This window comes from Malurus melanocephalus, unplaced genomic scaffold, assembly GCF_030028575.1.
Source record: "Malurus melanocephalus ecotype Western Australia unplaced genomic scaffold, MMel_1.1 scaffold_413, whole genome shotgun sequence".
NCBI classification, from domain to species: Eukaryota; Metazoa; Chordata; class Aves; order Passeriformes; family Maluridae; genus Malurus; species Malurus melanocephalus.
Genome location: NW_026623645.1, coordinates 274,088 through 294,273, shown reverse-complemented (window position 1 = coordinate 294,273; position 20,186 = coordinate 274,088). Strand labels below are relative to the sequence as shown.

The 20,186-nt window shown below is 39.8% G+C and overlaps 2 long non-coding RNA genes across 2 annotated transcripts in view; both read right to left on the bottom strand.

Annotated features, from left to right (window-relative positions):
- The window catches only part of LOC130581502 (uncharacterized), a 48,448-nt gene extending 45,689 nt beyond the window's left edge, over nt 1–2,759 (bottom strand). The window contains exon 1 of the long non-coding RNA XR_008966212.1: nt 2,648–2,759. This is a non-coding gene — a long non-coding RNA (uncharacterized LOC130581502). The remainder of the gene's footprint in view (nt 1–2,647) is intronic.
- Nucleotides 2,760–8,241: 5,482 nt separating this feature from the next.
- Nucleotides 8,242–20,186, bottom strand: part of LOC130581505 (uncharacterized) — a 12,856-nt gene continuing 911 nt past the window's right edge. The window contains exons 2-4 of the long non-coding RNA XR_008966213.1: nt 15,875–15,979; nt 8,925–9,053; nt 8,242–8,333 (exon numbers count right to left, since the gene is read on the bottom strand). This is a non-coding gene — a long non-coding RNA (uncharacterized LOC130581505). The remainder of the gene's footprint in view (nt 8,334–8,924; nt 9,054–15,874; nt 15,980–20,186) is intronic.

Here is a 20,186-nt window from a genome sequence, read left to right as displayed (position 1 = left end):
CTCATTTTTCTTGCAARTAGCCTTCAAAACAGCAAGTATGCAAGAATCACAGAAAAGAGTAGCACAACCTGAGTGTTGAAAGCCAGGTTACGCATACATTCATTATTGTGGTCCAGTGAAGTCTCTCTCCTTCACTCCTGATGACAGAGAAACTGTGGTGATCCTGCAACCTTCTAGGCTTTTAGGGCAAAATTTCTAGTACTGCTATAATAAGCTCAAAATGTAGTCAGTGGAAAGGGAGGGCATATAGATATGAAATGTTTGCCATAAAACAAATGTACTTTGATTTGACATTTTGTCAACAAGCTGATATTTTCTGTAGTCTGGAATTGTCCAAGGTACTGGGTAGTATCTATTGAACAACAGTTTAAGAGATTACCAATTTTAAAGCTGGAGACCTTTCCCTAAAAGCAGCTTTTCTCTCTTCCTAGTCTTAAGAAAATTATGATGTTGCCTGCAAAAGCAGTGCTAAAACCATTCTCCTTTAGGCCTGCTTTAGCCTCCCTTAAAATTGGATGAGTTTTGCAATGAACTGCAAACTACAAGTGAACTTTATGACCTTCTCCAATACCATGGCAGTGAAATTTTGATAACTCTCTCTTTGCTTTCACAAGCCAGATCTGGTGTTGTAACATTKCTTGAAAGTATATTGATCCAGTACTGTTAAATCTCTAAAAAACAGCTGCAAACCTGCCAGCCACTGACAGTAGGTAAAAAAAAACCCCGAACCTACAAGAAAAGATTCATCCCTGTGGTCTGCTCATAGCAATGTGTGTGTGGACTGAAGAGGCTTTTTAACAATGAGAAGGACATTTTTCCAAGCAGGCAGACAAGCAGCAGAAGGTAACTTATTTTTCATGGTAAGTGATTTCTGTCCTTATCCTATTTAGGAACATCCTTGTAATCCTAATACTCCTCAACAAAGCCATAATTACAACAGGACCCTGACAAATTATGCATACTCTGAAACAGCAGGAGAGAGAGACAGAGAGAGAGAGAGAGCAAGGAGCCGGAGTGCAGTTTATTGAGAGTCAGGGAAAAAGAATATTGTTTAATGGCTAAGGTCAAATCACCTTTGTCATTCGYATCTGCATCCCTGTAAGACAAAGTCATCAGCTGAGCTAACCGAAAAGGTATTTCAATGCCACCTTTCCTAGCAGAAAGTGAGCACACAGCCAGAGGACCACAGAAGAAAATATTACTCCAGTGTTCGTGACCAGTGATTACATAGAAAGGTACTGAAAAAAGGCTAAAATAGCAGATTTTTGGTGCACCCCACTTTCCCCAAGGCATGGGGACCAAAGACAGGTTACATGTGAGCAAAGACAAACAGCCCTGTGCAGTACTTACACCAGCCTGCTCTGCCTCAACCCTTCTCTTTTTCTGAAGCTGGGCTTGCAGGACAACCTCTGTGTCCTCCACCAAGCTGCTTTCAGATTCCTCTGATCATTTACAATATACTCATTTGCCTTTTGCTCCTAATGAATTTCTACTCTATGCTATAATTTCCCTCAAAATTTGTATTTCCACAGTCTTGGTTTGTCTATAGAAATCTCTGGCAAAACTTAAAGTACACATATCAGAGGAGGGGAAGGTTGCACCGGGGATCTCATGAAGCTATGCAGCAAAAAGAGYCCATGTAAACAAGCTCACAATCCCCCAGCACATGAATGGTGTGAAACATGCCCATCATGGTTCACTGGGAGCAYCGCCTGCTTATTAAACAATGCTATAACATTTAATTATCCAAGGCAAATTTCTATTCTTTCTAATAATGTCCCTCTGCTGAAAAAAACAAACCAACATTTCCTCCTGTAGCAGTAGCTTTTCTGCCAGAGGACTTCCCTGCAAAGCAACATTGATTTCACTGCAGCATCTACAGATTGTTAATTCTCATTTGCGAAATAACTGGCCTCTAGCTTGCTGTAAACACTTCTCCTGAAAGCTCTTGTGGTTCTATAAAACCCAGTGGGCTGAGTTGTTCACTTGCATCCGAGTAATGTGGAAGAGTGATGATTAAAGGCCACTTTCTTAAAAACAACCCCCACCCCCACATCCGACAAGGTCTGTCAAACACTTCCACACGCACACTTTTTTTCTGGCATTCAACCGCTCTGCAAAAGGCCAGAGACAAGACTTCTGTCCTCCGAATCTTCCAGCTCCTTATCCTCTCTCCCTTTTTATTTTTCCACATTCTAATTTTATGCGGCTGAGCATGGAGCACATAACCCACATAATACACTCATTTTTCTACCGAACTGCCAGCCAAGACACCTCCTTCCCCCCAAAGCCCCCAGGCAGCGTTAGAGGTGATGAGGCTGAGTAAAGCACCACTGTTTACATGAGCCAGCTGGTAAAGCACCACCATCCACGGTGAGTCCCTGCCCTGCTCCCACGGCCACCGGTCACCTACAGTGCCCAAACATTAAAGCTCATACACACCCGAACRCAGCAAAATGATGGTTCTCTGGCCACAAAATGGACAGGTGCAGCCTTCTTGCTTCGCTTAGCAGTTTACTTCATTAACCTGTCCCTCTCTCTCCCTCTCCCCTGCTTTATTTTTTTTTTTTCCTCAAACAGCAATCAATATTCATCACCCCACCCTGCGAAAGCAGTTAGTCAAAGAATATTAGCATCAACCACCTACCATTCCTTGCTTGCGAGCTATTCTCCTCGTCCAGAAACCTTTTCCCCAAACTGCGACTTTAGGTGGTATTTTTAAATCACATTCCAAACAGTGCCGAGGAAAAAAAAAAGGGCTATTTATAATAACAGGAAACAAAAAGAAAAAAAAAAGAAAAAGAAAAAAGATGGGCAGTTGGTTTCAAGGTAAATCACCGTTTTCCTTTAAAGAACTGAATAAAAGCCTGGGGGAGAGGGTAGAAGAGAACAGAAAAAGGGGAGGCAAAATGTCTGATAATAATGAAATAAAAGGGGAGGGGGGGGAAGAGTGGCTTGCTGAATCACGCTCTTTCAGTGCCTGGAAACCATTGTGCAGCGTGATGCTGGCTGTACCATTGTGGAACCTACCAGAGGAGACAGGCAGAGAGCTTGGGGAATGGGGCTGCTATGGCAACTGAAAGGAGCACACATGACGTCAAAGCACACAGAGGTCTCGCAGGGGGAGGGAGAGAAAAATCTAATCTGCAGCCACAGCTATGGTATCTCCTGGAGAATCAGGGGAGAGAGCAGCCTGCAAAGGGAAGCCGAGCAGCCTCCTGTAGCACTTACCAGCAGCAGCAGCAGCTCAGACATCTGCAGTACAGAGAGAAGGTAGGAATAGCAGGGTAGATCTGCTCTTTTGTTTACATCAGCCGCTAGACAAAGGCATATATGCCCATCACCCTAAAAAAATGCACAAATCTTTAAAATTCAGTTATATTTCATGCTTAGGAGATGGATTTTTAAAAAAATAACATTTCAACRTATCTCCTTCACAGCTATTGAACACAGCTACTGTTCGAACGAACGACCAGTGCAACTCTCAGAGTTCCTCAGAAGCCCATGGACCTGCTAAAGATGTCCCCACCAGCAGGATGTTATGCCCTCTTCTAGATTGCCACAAATCCCACCTCTAAAAATTACCACTGCACAGAGGGAACTATTGCATTTTTTGTTCACATAACTAAGCAGAGTTGTTGATGACTTCTGATGTCCTCAAGTCTAAAAATTAAGCAGATAACATTTCTTCTGCACATATCAAACTGTAGGATATCTCCCCTYTTCTGACATTAAACAGCAAAGAAAGTAAACTGGAAGGCTACTWCACTTCCATGAGATTTAGACTGTGACAAGAGCTAGTCAGAAATATTGTCATAGAATGGCCTGGGTTGGGAGCAACCTTAAAGATCATGTAGTTCCAATATCTCAGGGCAGGGATGCCATTCATTAGACCAGATTGCTCARAGCCCCATCCAGTCTGGACTTGCACATTTCCCCAGATGGGGCAGCCACAGCTTCTCTGGGCAACCTGTTTAGTGCCTCACCACCCTTACAGTGAAGAATTTCTTCTTAATATCCAACCTAAACCTGCTCTCTTTCAGTTTGAAGCCATTCCCCCTTGTCTTGTTTCTACATGCCCTTRTAAAATGTCCCTCTCCACCTTTCCTGTAGGCTCCCTTCAGGCAGTGGAAGGCCACAGTTAGGTCATCCCAAAGGCTTCTCAARGCTGAACAATCCCAATCTGTTTTGCCTTTCCTCCTATTATGGACACATTCTATCTTGMCAAAATACCCATCTTTGAAAAAAAACCCAGACCATTTCCTTCAGAATATYCATTTCATTGGTTGAAAAGAACACCAAGGAACTCACTGCAGCTTTCCTGCCAGTGGTCTGAATATTCCACCGGTTTTACCACACCCAGTGCCAAACAGAGTCCTGTGTGATGTGGAACACTAGCACAGGCCTCATCTAACTCMGGTTTGGTAACTTTTGCCTTCCTGAGGGCCATCCAAGCGCCTGTAGCAGTCCAAACACTGACATACGATGGGACACATAAACACTTAAATCATTTAATCTCACTAGAGACAAAGTAAAGTCACTTTGTGACAGTGACTGGCCCTTGAGCTGAGACTGAGTTGCCCATTCTTGTCTACACTTRCCACTCTCCCTCCTCCATTAGCCTCTTTCTCCTGCATGTTCTTATTTTTCAGAAGCAAAGTTTTTTCTTGATTCGTACACCATTCCTGCATACAAAATACATGCATGAAAGTCTGAACACATTCAGTTGCAGTGAGAAAAAATTCTATAGGTCCAACTTTGACAGTTGTCTTTTTTTTCTCCCCACGTTTACTTAACACCTGTATCACAAGCTAACAATGACCACAGATTGTGTAATGTACAGTGTGGGGATGACCAAAGCGAAGATGTCCTGCCATTGTCACCMGTGCCCTGAGCAGGCAAGAAGGGCAGAGGGCACAACTTCCACTGCAGTTTGCAAATAACTGCATGGTAGAAATAAKAAATAGGACAGATACTTTTAATGCGTCAAGCCACTGGTCTCAATACTCATAGCATATTTGACTGGGTAAGCTTCAGGCATCTGGAGTTAAATTTACTTTTCTGAGTGATGAGGGGAGAAGGGACAATAAAGATGCTGCAASATGCATAGCAGAAGCCACAATTAGSAGTAACTACAAAATATCAAAACAAAAAAACCCAGAACTCTCATCACAACATTGACAAAGTTTAAACAGGCAGTATTCACATTGTCTTAAAAACACAACCCCCCCTTCATTCTTTTTACTTTTCTCTCTATGACATCATATCACATCTACTCTCTTAGTGTCTAGGACATTACTATCACATTTKCAGAAGGAGTGACTACTAATTCCAGCCAAGAAGGACTCCAAGCAAAGGAGCCTCCCTTCACCCTGAGAAAGGTTTCATTCCTTCCAGATGTGACAAGAGAATACCCTGAAAAAATACTTCTCTTCTGCTTACAGAGTTCTTAAACAATTCACTATAGTTAGGCAAAAGACCAGAATGAAATTACCTCTTTGAAGAAAGTCTACATACTAGTCTCTTTTTTTKGGGGTGTCTTGTTTCTTGCATAAAAGCCATTCAAGCTTTTTGCTGTTCTAGTGGAAAACTCCACCTACAGCAATCACACACAAATATATATATATCACATATATGTATGAGTTTCTTATTAATCTGAAGCAAAGAGGATTTTTTTCCTTAAAATACATCCATACACRTATCTTGCCTGTATTACAAAAAAAAACATTCAAGATAAAATAAATTTAAGTTTTCTAGGAAAAAAAGCAACACCTCCACACTATTGTAAGAGTCAGGAAAACATCTTTGAAAATACCTTTAACTGACCACTCACTGGTGCAGAAGGGATAAAGGGTGGATGCTTTTGACATAACTACAAGACTGRGATTGGAGAAGCAGAGAAGAAACAAAGAGCCTATGCTTCTGCAGAAGTGACAGAAGCTTTCCTGTGTAATTAAGACACTTGCCCTTGAAACATTCATCTTGAGTGATTATAAAACATCCCAAGATGTTTTACTGGCCGGGCCACGATACGCCAAGATGCCATAAAATGCATTCCACGCTGGGATCAGGCCTCAGCCTAAACACTGTAATGGCCTGACATAATGCATCAGATTTGAATCAAGCAATTTAAACAAATCWTTTTTGGCACTGGTTTCCCAGAATAGCTGTGCCAGTCTTAACTGGTGGATATGCTTTCTGTGACAGGTAAGGCCAGAAGTGGGCATGGTCTGAATTTAAGGTCGACTGGACAGAAGCAGATGTTYACAGCACAAAATCAGCTATGAAGGTCATAATGAGCCAACTAAATTAATTTCAGCTAAGCTCTTGGACCTCCTCTTTGTGCCTCTAAAGCATTCAGTGTTGGTCCTCTTTAGTACAAAACACCTTGTTTCACTGCAAATGCAAATACCAAAAGAAGTTCATACAATTTGTGGCYCAGGAGATGAAAGCTAGTCTGTACCTCTGTCATTGATTCTCATGAGAGACACTGGGAGCACATTTCTCCCAGAGCCTGCTGCGTGGATGGCTGAATGTAGAAACTCCTGAATTGCCRCAGTTTGCAATCCAGCACATTAAAGCAGTTTGAAATTGGGGAAGGCTTAATGCACTGGGTTGCAAACTGTGATGGTTTAAGAACTGCAGCACACCCCGTTCAGCTCTCTCTGCCTTACAKGGCTCATATTCTTCTGAATCACATTAAATTAAGGACACTAAAATAAACTCCTAGTGAGCAAGCATCTTCATGTTTGAAGGCATAAAGCAACAAACCAATCTCTGAACCAATTCTTCCACCCAAGTTGGTGCTAAAGCCAGAACTAAAGGATTTCTCAACATCGCTTTCAGCCACACCTTTGCATGATTCCAGCCTGATGTAATGGTGCAGCCTCAAGTGGAAAAGTGAAGATGTGTTCCAGGCTATCCATGGAACCAGTCACTGCTGCTCTCCCCAGGTATATGCCCACAGTACATGAAATCCAAGAGTGCCTTTCTTCCCAAGTTATWTTTCAAGCTTGAGAATGCAATACAAAAAATGGGGTCTTTTTGCAGCTCTCATTTGTGCACTATACAACCCTCCATTGTACTGAACTTCTATGCTAGTTTTAAAAAAATTGAAAAATTTGCAGTGCCTTCATTGCTCTTATTCAGTCTCATGCTCAAGGAAAAATTACTGATGAAGGTTGACCTGGACTTTATCCCAGGCAAAAGAAATCATAATCTTGGATTTTTTGATCATCTCCATCAAGAGGCCTTTAAGGTTATTACGTTTTCCGCATTGTTATTATGCTAATGGTTGAGAGAGGCTTTAAAAAAAGCTAAGGAAGCTACACATACTCCTATAACCCTTCTTTCACCACTTTTCCTTCCACTGCCTTCTCACTGTCATACCATGAAGAAATAATGTACATTTTAATCTCAGGATTTAACTTTGTTATACAGATGGACAAATGTAACAGAACTAAACAGAGATGGAGAAATGACCATGACCAGCAGCATCATGTCAACTTTCTGTGTAACTCTGGGGTCTAAAAGCACAAGCTAAACTTTCCTTTTACCTTCATGTGGCCTGACCAATACAGAGATACTGCAATTACAAGGTGCAGCTGGAGATAAAGCCTGSTAATTGAGAACAGGCAGTGATATCACAGGGGAGGGCATGGCTGTTGGACAAGTCCACTTGATTCATTTTTTCCACAAGCGAGGTTTAAAGTGAAAGAGACAGTGAATCAGCACAACAGATGTACCAGAAGAATTCTTAAAAAACAAACTGATTAACAGTAAGTAACCTAAGGAGTTGCACTGATCACTTGCTTGTACATTGTACAAACAAAGACAAATTCCAGCASCTGTCTGACCAAAATGTATTATTTTAGATATTGAAATCCTGGTTTATATGTAGTAGGRGACAAGAGCAGATTCAGGGAAAAGATGACTCTTCAAGTCAAGAGTGCTTTTCATTATCCATGTATTTCTKAACCAAGATCTAATATAAGATAAAACAAATCTTAGCAGATGTGCATTAAGCAGACAGGCACTAACACAGGAGAAATGCGTGCACAAACGCATGCACACAAATACACAAATAYGAAGAGTTCAAGCCTTTACACTGATCAACATTAGAAAAAGGATGYCCTGATACAAAGCCCATAAACATGAAAACAGCAAGATGCACATACATCTCACTAGGCAGTGAATTAGATGTACAAAGCTGTATGTTAAATACTTACTTCAGTAGAGGAAATGAACTTGATGAATAGCTTCAAGCATCCAAGTMTTGGAGAAACAGGAGTGTTGCAATGTACATGAAATTATTTAATCTGTTCCTTCAATTACTGCATTGTTRGTGAAAAATATTTTACTATTAATTTGATGACACATATATCAAGAAAACAATTGCAGCACACAATAATACTACTGCCATTTTTGAAAATGCTTTGGCTACTSTCATGGGCTGCATGTCCCATAAAACTCTAGCAAATAAATATACCCTAAAACAGTAACATAATTTTGAATAAATTAATCATAGGTGTTTCATTGTCCCAATGATAGAAAACATTACATAAAATGCTAAAGGTGCCATAAGCCAAATGCTTACTATGAAAAACAACCTAATTTTAAATTGCCATCTGAAGGTAACACCATGAACTGCTCAAGTCTTACTTAATTTTAAAAATTGYCACTTCCTGTATTCAGTAATTCTTCCAGAGTGAATGATTTCATGCTCAATTTTCCCTGCCGAGATACATAAGGCATGTATGAAGGATTCAATTATAAATTATTCCAGTACAATAGAGCACTAAACAGAATTTAAACTTGTTTCAGGATGCAAACAAACAGAAATCAATCCCTCCCCCAGATGAGTACTTTTYCCATTTACATAACATGAATGCACAACCATCATTTACAACATTTTACAAGCTTACCTGAAAACCATGACACACTTCCAGCTGACTTCTGTGAAAAATTCCACACCGTCAGTTCACTTTGCTGTGACCATAAAATTAAATCAGACTGTGACAGATGGTGTCCAGCCTGTCTGAAGATATTATCTGCTGTATAAATATTGATGATTTCAGTAAGTTGTGCTCCAAACATACATTTTGAAACAATACAGATTCCTATCTTGAGCTAACAGTAAAAGCTTTGGTTATGTTACCATGACAATAATATGTTCCCTAAGGTAGGATTTAGTTAGAGCTGGGCCAAATAATTCTCTTGGCTAAACACTGTTGTATTCAAAGTTGCACAGACTTAAGAAAATTGGAAAAGAATCCATTAGTAGATTTAGTGAGTGAACTACATGGATTTCAGCACCCTGCTGAGAGATAGCTCAGCATCTTCTGCCACTGAACTCTGGTGTCTGGGTTGCTTCAAAAGCTTTTCTAATATGGCCTTTTGCTATAAAATCTTTATTGGTACATTACTTGCTTGGGAATTGTTTCATTTCTTAAATTTAACTCTCACATAAGAGCTTGGACAACTCACTGATTATTTTTCAAGCTTACCAGGTGATGCTTTTACTTACCAAGTCCTCATGCCACATSTCTTGCACATAAGCAAGTCTCTGCTCCTACAAGGAAACCAAACAGTCCTAACTAATATCAGGRTTATAGAATCCTAGTTCACAATTAGCAGTACATGTTCTTTTTTTTTAAGCAATTGGGTTGACTGTCTTCATGCATTTGGTTCCCCCAACTATTTCTTCCAAATACGTGATTTCAAAGGTGTTCTTGCTCCCCTTTGGRAGCTGAATGATCACATAATGTAAAAAGCCTTTTTGGAGGTTGTATTTTATCTAAGCCCTGACCCAAGAAATAGGTCAAAAAGGTTTCACTTAAACTAGGAGTTGTAAAGGCTGCAGCTTATAAAGACAGAAACTAGCCCTGAGGACTCAAGCGTTGCCTGTGAGTTAAAAAGAAGTAGAACAGCTAAACTTTCATTTGATTTGTACAAAATTCATTCACAGCAAAACATAGTGAGATAAGGTAGGGCAAATACCCAGTGCCATATACCTGACATGCACGTTCTCGAAGGGTGTAAAAATTCTGTTTACCACACCTGTGTTCCACACTGAATAGCTCAGGAATGCTTGTGATGCTCTCAAATGCTGGCCAAAGGCAGAAGAGTGGGTATTTCACCAGCACCTGCATGMACCCTTCCCATCTGAGGCAGCATTGCCCAAGGGAGCCTTGGCTGCTTCCCCTCAGCAGGAACAGCTCCCACTGCACATCTCTGTGTCACACAGGCTGGCACAGGGCCTGAGAAAACACCTCAAAAAACACATTTCCTCTTCCTCCCACAACTCCTAATKGAATCCAAGGTCCCTGTCAGTGAGCACTGCAAGGCTCAATGGGTACAAATGTAATTTAATGTCACACTCAGATACTGTTTGCCAAGATAAAGCAGCAGACATATTTGAAGATAAACAGAATAAGACCCTTGGGGTTGTTGTACCCACAGCAGGCTCAGCTGCTGCTACCACAGAGMATGGTGCAGGTCTGCCAAAGCAACWCTTTTAAACACCTTATTTTAATACYAATTCTGGAACAAAACAGCAGCTAAGTGAGGACAATGTACAAACTGGCTGTGCTCGACAGCTCTATAATTGCCCAAAGGTGCAGAACAGTGATACGAAAAGAGTGTAATTCCAAACCAGCATATTTCAATTTTAGAACTGAAGTAATAGCTCAGATATAACAGAGCTATTCATGTTTCCYAGGCATTCTCATTCCACTTAGGCASTGTTCATGCTTCTAWCCCTTCCCCCTCTTCACTGTMTCAGCATTCTTCATTTCATCCTGCCATATTGCAAAGAATGTCTCAAAAAGAGCAAGAATTTTTAAAAAAACTCAAAAACAAAATCCCGAGCTCCCAAAAAATTTACACACTTATGAAAATCCTGCCAGAGCCAGAGAAACACAGGGATCCTAATCTGTTTACCTCACTGAAAAAAATAGAGAGATGGTATGATCAATGTCTGTTTTCCTATACTGGAATAAAGTATCTGATCTAGACAGCCATGTAATCTTGTAAATTTGGATAAATCTACAGCCAGCACTTGGAATAACAATCTAGGCAAAGCTGGAAAACTTAAAAAAAAAATAAAATTCTGGAAGTTATACCAAAACCACCTGGCAGGCTTCAATTTAATATTGCATTATTTCTGCTGACAGRAAAGTCAAGACCATAACCTGCCTCAAGGTTTAAAGGCTTAGACAACCACTTCTGTTGACTGAGAATAGTTTGCAGAAGCCAGTTKTCAAGGATTATTCTTATAAGTGATCTAATTATCCCACTGAAGAGGGACCGCAACATCCTTGTATGTATTCATCGTGGGGAAGGGGGGAAGTATTTCAGGGAAAAAAATATTATTCTTGTTTCTTAAATCAAAGAAAACTCAGAAAGGTCAAAATTTGAAGACTGATAGCTACTGAAATAGATAGCTGACTGCTGAAAATTAAAAAWAAAAACATAACTAAAGTCAGCATCTGCAGAAAATTCTATTATCTGCCTTCAAGAGAAAAAGAGAGGCTCCAAATCATATTTTAGCAATTGGCCATTTTAGAAAAGGAAATAACAACGGATCTCTGTATTTGAGGCCTAAGAATTAAGATATAGTGGGGATGGATTTATCTGCAGCGATTTTTATTGAGGGCCATTGCAAACCTCTGTGATACCCTATGTTTACTGGAGCTGAAATCCACGACAGAGATCAGTCYTGACTGACACCTACCTGGCAGGTCCCTCTCCTGCATTTTCCCCTCAGTGATTTGTCTTATTTGCTCTGGGCTCAAGTAAAACAAACACATTATGGAAATCATACACTTGGAATCCAAATAATCCTCTTGGGTGAGCTGGACTTCTTGCATCTTATGGAGCACAATTCCGTAATCATSAGCACTTGATGACATTTGAGAGATTTGGTTTGAAGTCCAACACAATCAACACAGGCCTGGACGGTGAGGAGAACTACATCCCTCCTGAATTAGCAACCAGATAACAAACAGAATTCCCTGTAGCATTTCACATCACACTGGTATCTGTGTTTATGCACCTGATTTGGGCTCCTTATGTCCTTGGATATGAACCCTACACCAGCCAGCTGCCTGTCGTCAGCTCCAAGTCAAGCTGCAATTTATGACACTCTCCAACTCATCTTCCTCTGCTACCACCGACAGATGAAGCAAGATTACGACATGAAACTGTAGCTTGGAAGATGCCCATGAAACRTCTTTTGTTCCTTCTTTTGATCCCAGATTCAGGGTGTAATCTTGACATGGATTCCTTTCAAGCACAGCACTTATCCTCCTGAAACAAAGCACCAGGTGCCCCAGTGAATCCTTGTCAGTCAATGAAGCTCTTTCATGTGAATGCGGTGTCATTTTGAGCTAACACCAAGGCATTAAGACATCTAGTAGGTGACAGCTGACACATTTTCTCTAAAGTGGCTTTGGGATGAAAGATACTAAAGGTATCAAAAACATTAATTTTAATACTGTGATATAACAATGGTTAATAACATCACTGCTGAACTGGTAGCACCTTCACATGAAGAATGTCAAGATCACCTTTTACTCAAATTGCAAGATTCCCAGAAAAGGAGCATTCTAATTTTTTCTTTTAATTGATTCCTGAAATCAAGCAAAGTACTTAAAATTCCTATGAAATAATAGAATTAATCAGAACTTAGTAAGAAACCATCTTAARAGAAACAAAAATATAGATGACAGCAGAAAAAGGTATTTACTCTGGATCTTAGTTATCAATACATCAAGTTTATGCAAACAGTAATTATAGAGTGCTTGCATATATKTTTTCAAATGGCTTTTCTTAAATAAAGTTTTAATAATTTCCAATTGCAAGCACATTTATTAACCTAACCACAGAAAAAGCTGTGCTGTCTTTTGAGTGCTTCCCTAGGTATGGTCTTAACATTAGTTATAAAAAGTTCAAAGCTGCTCCACTTTTGCATCTGGTCAGCCTTTTTTAATTCCCTTGAGGAYAGAAATATCTTTTACCTCTATCTTTTACCCAACAGCTATCAAAGAATCGCATAAACTGTATTGTTGCACTGCTTTTTGAAGAGCTGCTCTCATTAACACAGAAAATTCTTGGAAATGAGGAGTTCAAAGGTTTTATGCTAAAAAAGCACCAAAAAACCCCGAGTTACCATTGCTACCAGCAGCAATGGCACGTGGAAATTGATGCCAAAAATAAGTGACTCTTAATTTTTACTGACTACTCAGAAAAGGTTTATAATAATCTTTTTTTCTTTTTTAATTTGCATTAAAATGATTGTGAAAGAAGAAATGAAAAAAACCCCAAATAATTCTTCAAGTGTTAACTGAAAAAGAAAACACTGCCAATCCACAAAATTCCTATTAAAGTCATGACATTTCACTTTACCTTCCCCCTTAGACAAGCAGCAAGGAAGAAGAACAAATTCCAAAGTAATTTTAGCTTCTTTCCCATCACAAAAAAAAAAAAAAAATCAGAATCACAGAACAGATGGACAAAATGCTATATAATGAAACTTTCACGCTGGGGACTGTACTCAGTATCTGCCATAAATAGCCACCTCAAAACTGCCCCAGATCATTTCACCAAACCCAACATTTACCACAGATCTTCTTTTGAAATCACTGGGCTCAGTAAGAAGCCTGGACACCTCTGAGTGGTCCACTGACACATGTGTCTTCCAGGCCTGTGGTTCCCTGGATGGAATCCAAATCTCAAMGTTGCGATCCAATGCTTCCCGTACAATGTCTGGGGAGGAAGAGGCATTCAAGCTGAGCTTATCTAAAGCTACAGGCGTGAAGGATGACAACCAGCTAGTTATCTTAGAGGAAACATTTTCCACTGCACTTGATCTAAATTCCTTTTTCTGTCCAGAACATGCACAGCCCAGGTCTCCTCTCACAATCCTGCAGCTGTTCTTTGAATGGCCAGAGAATTGAAGTGCAGCTGGAAAAAGTAGCAGTACTTTTAGATAATAGCTGGTGGCATAACCACTTTTCCAGGCAGTGACAGACCTGGACTCACTGCACAGAAGTGAATGCAAAACCCAAAGCCAGAAACAGAAAGCACAGGAAAAATAACTCACTTGTGCAGTTCTGCAAAAGGGGTAAAAGAGAATCCTCAGTTGATTTCCACAACTGTAAAAGCAGACAGAAGCAGTTTTTGGAGCATCAAAAATAACTCAGACCTGTGTTGAATCTGCAAAGCCACTAAGATGGCAGGCACTGCCTTTGAGATCCCTCTCTCTCTGGCTTCTTTTTCTAAATAAAGTGTTCGCAGCTGCAGTCACCAAGAGCCCAGTTTAACWGATACCAATGTTTTCAGCTCTACCCTATTTCTCAATCCCTACATTCAACAGAGACATAGGTGATTATCTCATCAGATAAATTCAGAAGGGCATAGAATTGCAGGTGCCAAGATAAGGAAGTGATAAGATTTTATAGTTCTGTGTATTTAAAAACCCACAGACTGAACACTTGTCCTTCTCTCAACTGCTTGGAACAGCAAAAGTGGAGATGAGGGATAAGCCACAGACCTGTCTCAAAATCTCAAACAAGCTGTTTTATTTTACGCTTAATCCTAACAGYTGAAGATGAATCATGTATCAAAAATATTAGTCAAATATTAGATACATGATACTGTGGCTCTGGTGCTGTGAGGGTGGCTCTCATTTATCTGATGATTTTCAGTCTTCAAGGCAGATTAAGTAAGGCTAAGGAGCTCTTCAAGGAGAGCAAGATGCAAACAAAACAGGATGTTTCTGTCTTCCCCAAGATCATCACTAGTGTTTCCACACAGCTTTCCACATGTAAATACTAGTCTAGTCCAAAAGTTTACTGCTACTACCAAGTGCTGAAAACTGGTTCATCCACAATCATCACCTCCTGGCTACTACCCTACTCCTATTTGCAGGCCAGGTCCCAGCTATCTGATGGTTTCTAATTTCTGCAGACTGGATACCATTTTCCTAGTTTTATTATGTTTTCATGAACGATAACAGATAACAGCTATTACCAAATAATTTACTTCCTGCCCTAGAAAACACATATGTTCTATGCCTGAGCAAAAAAAGCAAATTTAAAAAAAATAAAATCCTATTACCCTCATCTGTAGTGTTTTCACTTCTACTTTTTGCTTGCATCCTTCATTTAAAACTTCATTACTTCTGAAAGAAGCAAACATTTTAAATTCAATTATTCCTGCAGATCAAGGGGTTTTCTTTTCAGTGAAAGATCTTCAAGCAAAATGCWTATTGTTAATACAGAATAAACCAACAACAGCTACAAGACTGCTTCCATCAGCCCACTGACCACAATCTTGAAGCAGTTTGACTTGGACAAGCTAAGAGGATGATACAGGTGTTTCTGGATGGAACTCAGACCTCTGGATAACAGAAACAKCAAATAAATAAAGGCAAACTTTCACTCCAGTGATTGGCTTGATTTAGTATTAATGAAATACTACATTTGTTTGGGTATTTTTACCCTGATACTTGTGAATCTAGATTATTTAAACTGTTAATATCCTGGGTTATAATCCTGGAAAGTAGTTTGAGAGTTCATCAGAACAGGCCCATTMTGACATGATCAGCTGAGGGATCATAATTTTCCAGTAGTTATCCTGGGGACCTGAGAGATTTCTTGTCAGCAAAATCTTATATAACACCACCATCCTTTCCAGAACACTGAAAAGCAAAACCTAGCACGACTGAAACTTTGGCACCTAAAAGAAAATGCTGGAAATGCAAATTCCAGAAGTCACTTTCTGTGACACTTAACATTKTTCTAGCCAAAGAGGCCATTTTTATTCAGCAATGCTTACTATTCATGTTTGCTTTTTGCAAGTAATAACTTACCACAAGAGTAGCTGGTCCATTCTCATCTTCACAGAAAACACCACAGTTATGTGCAGCCACCSCACCTTCTTTATGTAATTGCATCTCTTCTTGAAAAGTCAGAATCTAAACAAAAATGAATTATCTCTTTTTTTAAATTTCCCAGAAATGCATGGAGAAACATGGCTAATTTTTCCCATATAATCTATTTTTTCACATATGGATCCACAAAGAGCAGCCTGTAATAACTCAGACACCAATAATATACAAAAGCTAGCCCCCAAAAAAATAACCCTGTACTTTTATCATGTCATACAACTTTTATGATCAATTTCCACAAAACTAGAAAAACCCAGTGCAACTTTTCTACTTTCAAATTCTTTGCATGTATGTATTTTGCAGACAGGTAAACACAGAAGCAATGTAACCATACATGACAAAATCTACTTTAGCCCATTATGAGCAATTTTTCCCTACATTGCACAAGTCTCAACATGGGAAAGAAGTGCTCAAGTCARTAAAGATTACAGTGAAGTAGATTGGGGATATGATAATTTCTAYTTCAGGCTCCAAATGATTGATRCRTAGAATYATAAAATGGTTTGGGTTAGAAAGGACCTCAAARGTCATCTATTTCCAACCCYCCTGGGTTGATTGCCRTGGGCAGGGGCATCAAATAGGATTTCAAAGAACCAACCATCATTTTTAAGGCATATTCATATTCCAATTATTTTATTATATACCTGCATTAGAACTTTCCTGATTTCTACACAAATCAAAAAGAAGTTTCCTTACARCTGAGTATGGTATAATTTGGCTTCTAGTTGTGGAAAGAAGAACTTCAGGTTTCTTTTTTCCCTTAAGTATTCCAGAATGGCTGCAACTGCACATCAGCTTAGGGCTGGATGCCAACAGCCACCTGGTAGCACAGAGAGATCTCCAAGACATTCCCTGATGTTCCTGCATAGTACATTCCACACACCACCCSCACTCGTGTTAAAAGGAGCTGTCTCTTGGGTCTAAGCTGGCCTACATCCCTGACCTTTTCCTTTCATCCCAGCACAGCATGGAATATAGTGCAGTTTCATCACAAACTCCAACTTCTCCACTGTCTTTCCATACATACACATACATAGAGGCTACACAAACAATTGTATCTATAGATAAATTAGACAACATTGACCCGCTGCTGCCATCAGCCTTGCACTCCCACCTAACTCTGGCTTCTTGATATATGCGACACCTCTGGGTCCACACACACCTTCCCACCCCACTGCTCTGTACCAGGCACCGAGGGGCTGAACTGGGATACAGAAAGGAAGGAAAAGCCTCCCACTGAAATCAGCAGAGACACTTCAAGCCCTTAGGCAGGTCACAGCCCCTTGCCTGGGGCTCCAGCCATTCATCCAATCCAGGGCATAGCCTGCAGCTCCACTGCTGCTGCATCCTGAGCTACTGGCATTACAGGTATTCCTCAACAACAGGCAATTCTTCAGCATGATGAAAACACCAAGGCATCAGTTTTAAATATTTTAGCTCCTTAAAAAAATCCTCCCTTTGCATGGGCTGGGGGCTGCACTTCTAGAGCACACGGGGCTTCGTCTTTTCATTTAGTCTGGATTATGATCAATGGAATGGGTGCACACTGCAACCAGCATTCCACAGATTCACCGGCACTAATACCTGTGTGCATATCAGCACAGCCATATAAAGAAACTGTAATACAGGCCAGTGTAACACAACAACTGCAAAGGTTAATTAAATCCTTCCCATCCACAGACAAAGCTGAAACAGTTCAAGATCCTAGATAAAAGGTGTCAGGGAAGATAGACCTCTTACTTATCACACAGCAAGCAAGACCAAATAKAAAAGACTAACCAGTAGCCTTTCCAATCCCACACTGCCAGCTGGCACCAAATGATAAGTTGAAGTGCTGCAAAGTGCGTTTTTYCTTGCTTTTATAACAGTGCAATTTTAATATGTGGTATATGGCACATTGCCATTTCCATTTTTTGAGTGCAAAAGCCTTGTACAGGGAACAGGGAGTACAGCCAACAGAACCAGGTCTACCTAGAACTCTGAACTAAAATTCATTTTTTCATGGGGGAACAGCAAATATTTGGGTTTTCRGTTAGTTTTCATATTCAACACTATTTATTTATTTGAACAAACTGTGAAAACAAGCTTTTAATAAATGCATTATCATCAAGAGGCTCTCATTTATCTTCAGCTCTGCTCAGATCAATTTTGCCAAAGGGATTCACAGCCACCTATATGCAAATTCTCATGGGAGCAGCAGAATCCCTCACACTACAGTCTGTGTGGGTGGAGGCATAGRACCCAGAAATCTCAACACATATGGATGACACTGCATTCAGCCCCACTACTTATCTGTAGGATTAGACAGGGGAAGCTCTGATTGATTAACCCTTGCTGTTTCCAGCCCTACGTTCATCATAACCACCCTACCTCAGAGAGGTCAGTCTCAAGGACAAAGTGTTTGGTGTTACAGACACTGTAGAAGGCACTTTTGTTTGAGGTGTGCATGCAGGTAATTACTGGCATGATGGTAAGTATTCACACTTATTTTCTAATGCAGATAAAAGGCAAGCACACATTGTTGAAAGAAAAATCTCTTTGATCCAACTTTATCCTGAAAATAATAACTATCAAAAAGAGAGTCATGGTTACAAACCTACCCAAATAGATGCATTTTACTTCTATATGATTATCTGTGGGGTTTTTTTAAATTTATTGCGTATTATTAAATTGGTGGCTCAGTGTAAGCATTTCTCTTTCTGCATTTAAGTCGCTAACAGAGCAGGATAAAGAGGCAGATTATGAGACAGCCTTCTTTCAAAACCTGGAGACTCCCAAGACCAGTCTAAGAAAACTGATAAGCAGGCTAGAAACCTGAAAATTTGGGGATAAGAGTAGGGATTGAAAATGAAGACATCTCAGAATAAGACTAATGCTATTGCATGTCGATGTTGCAGAATTACAATGGCATAACAAAACATGGTTGTTAGGGCCTGCCTAAATTAACTGCTGTACTGCCTCTGAAATGAGACAACAATTACATTAAAAAAAAAGCCACTGCACACAGACAGAAACCTTTTACGGAAAATTCTGTTTTGTGAACATCTGCTTCTCAGCAAAACAGGCAGTCTCTTAAAGTTCCTAAGTAGGAATCTCTTCCATCTCTGGCATCTGAATTCCCCCATTTCCCCCTAAATGACACATCTTAACTAAACCTCCTGAAATAAGTATACTGCAAAATCATACCTCTGAATCTGGGTGTTTGGTTGGTTTCCACTTAAACTATCATTTATATTATCKCCAACAACTAAGAACAGAAGGATTATTTTAATTATAGTCATATTACCATTAGAAGTCCCTCCAATAATTTTGAAACCTTTAGGGGAAAAGAATTTTCATATATATGTATATATAGGGTRCAATTTAAAAAAATGCTGTGGGCTATCAGATTCATGCTTTTAGTGGGTTTTGGTGTCAAGTTTCTGAAAACACATTGTGTTATTTTAGCAAAACAGTTTATTTCTAGGATTGTTTAGAATGCACACACAAGATATTTTTTTTAGGTGAAATTAAACAACTATAAATCTTAGTGACTACAAATAGAAATCCTTCMCAAGATAATCCTGCAAAAGTCCAAACTCATACAGTTAAAATAGGACTCAAAAAAGTTAAACTGCTTTTCATATATGAAACAGACACTAGCGGAAGTGCAATGCATCAGGACTATGGAAGCAACAAGCAAAAAAATTTTACAAACCAGAAAGCACAACAGTTTTGTAGATGAAGATAAAACCATACCTAAAAAGCTTCAAAACCAAGGAATAAATAATGTATCTTTTATATAATCAGTAATGTGACTTGGTTATGGAATAAATGTAGACCAAGAGTACAAAAACAGACTATCTCAGAGAATGCCACCAGATAAAATTATTAACAAACTAAACAGTCAATTTTGTTATACCACTTAGTAAAACCACAGTCATTGTTCACTGCGTGGGCAGCACCTTAAGAAAGTCAGGGTTTTGGCTTGGTTTTTTTTCCGAAAATTCACAGCAAAAGTCAGTGCAAATCAGTTGTTTGTCCATTTCTAACACAGAGCTCCCCTGAATSCAAGCGTTTTCTCAATCCCAAACCCAATGTGAAAAGGGAAAACCAGAGAAAACTCTCAGGAGTATCTGACCTCAGGGGAGGTGGGAGGGGATGGGAAACATTCTGCTCAAATTCCCATTTAACTCAGCTGTGCCATGCCCTGGTCCCACCTGTGCGCACAGACACACACGTTTTCATAGCATCA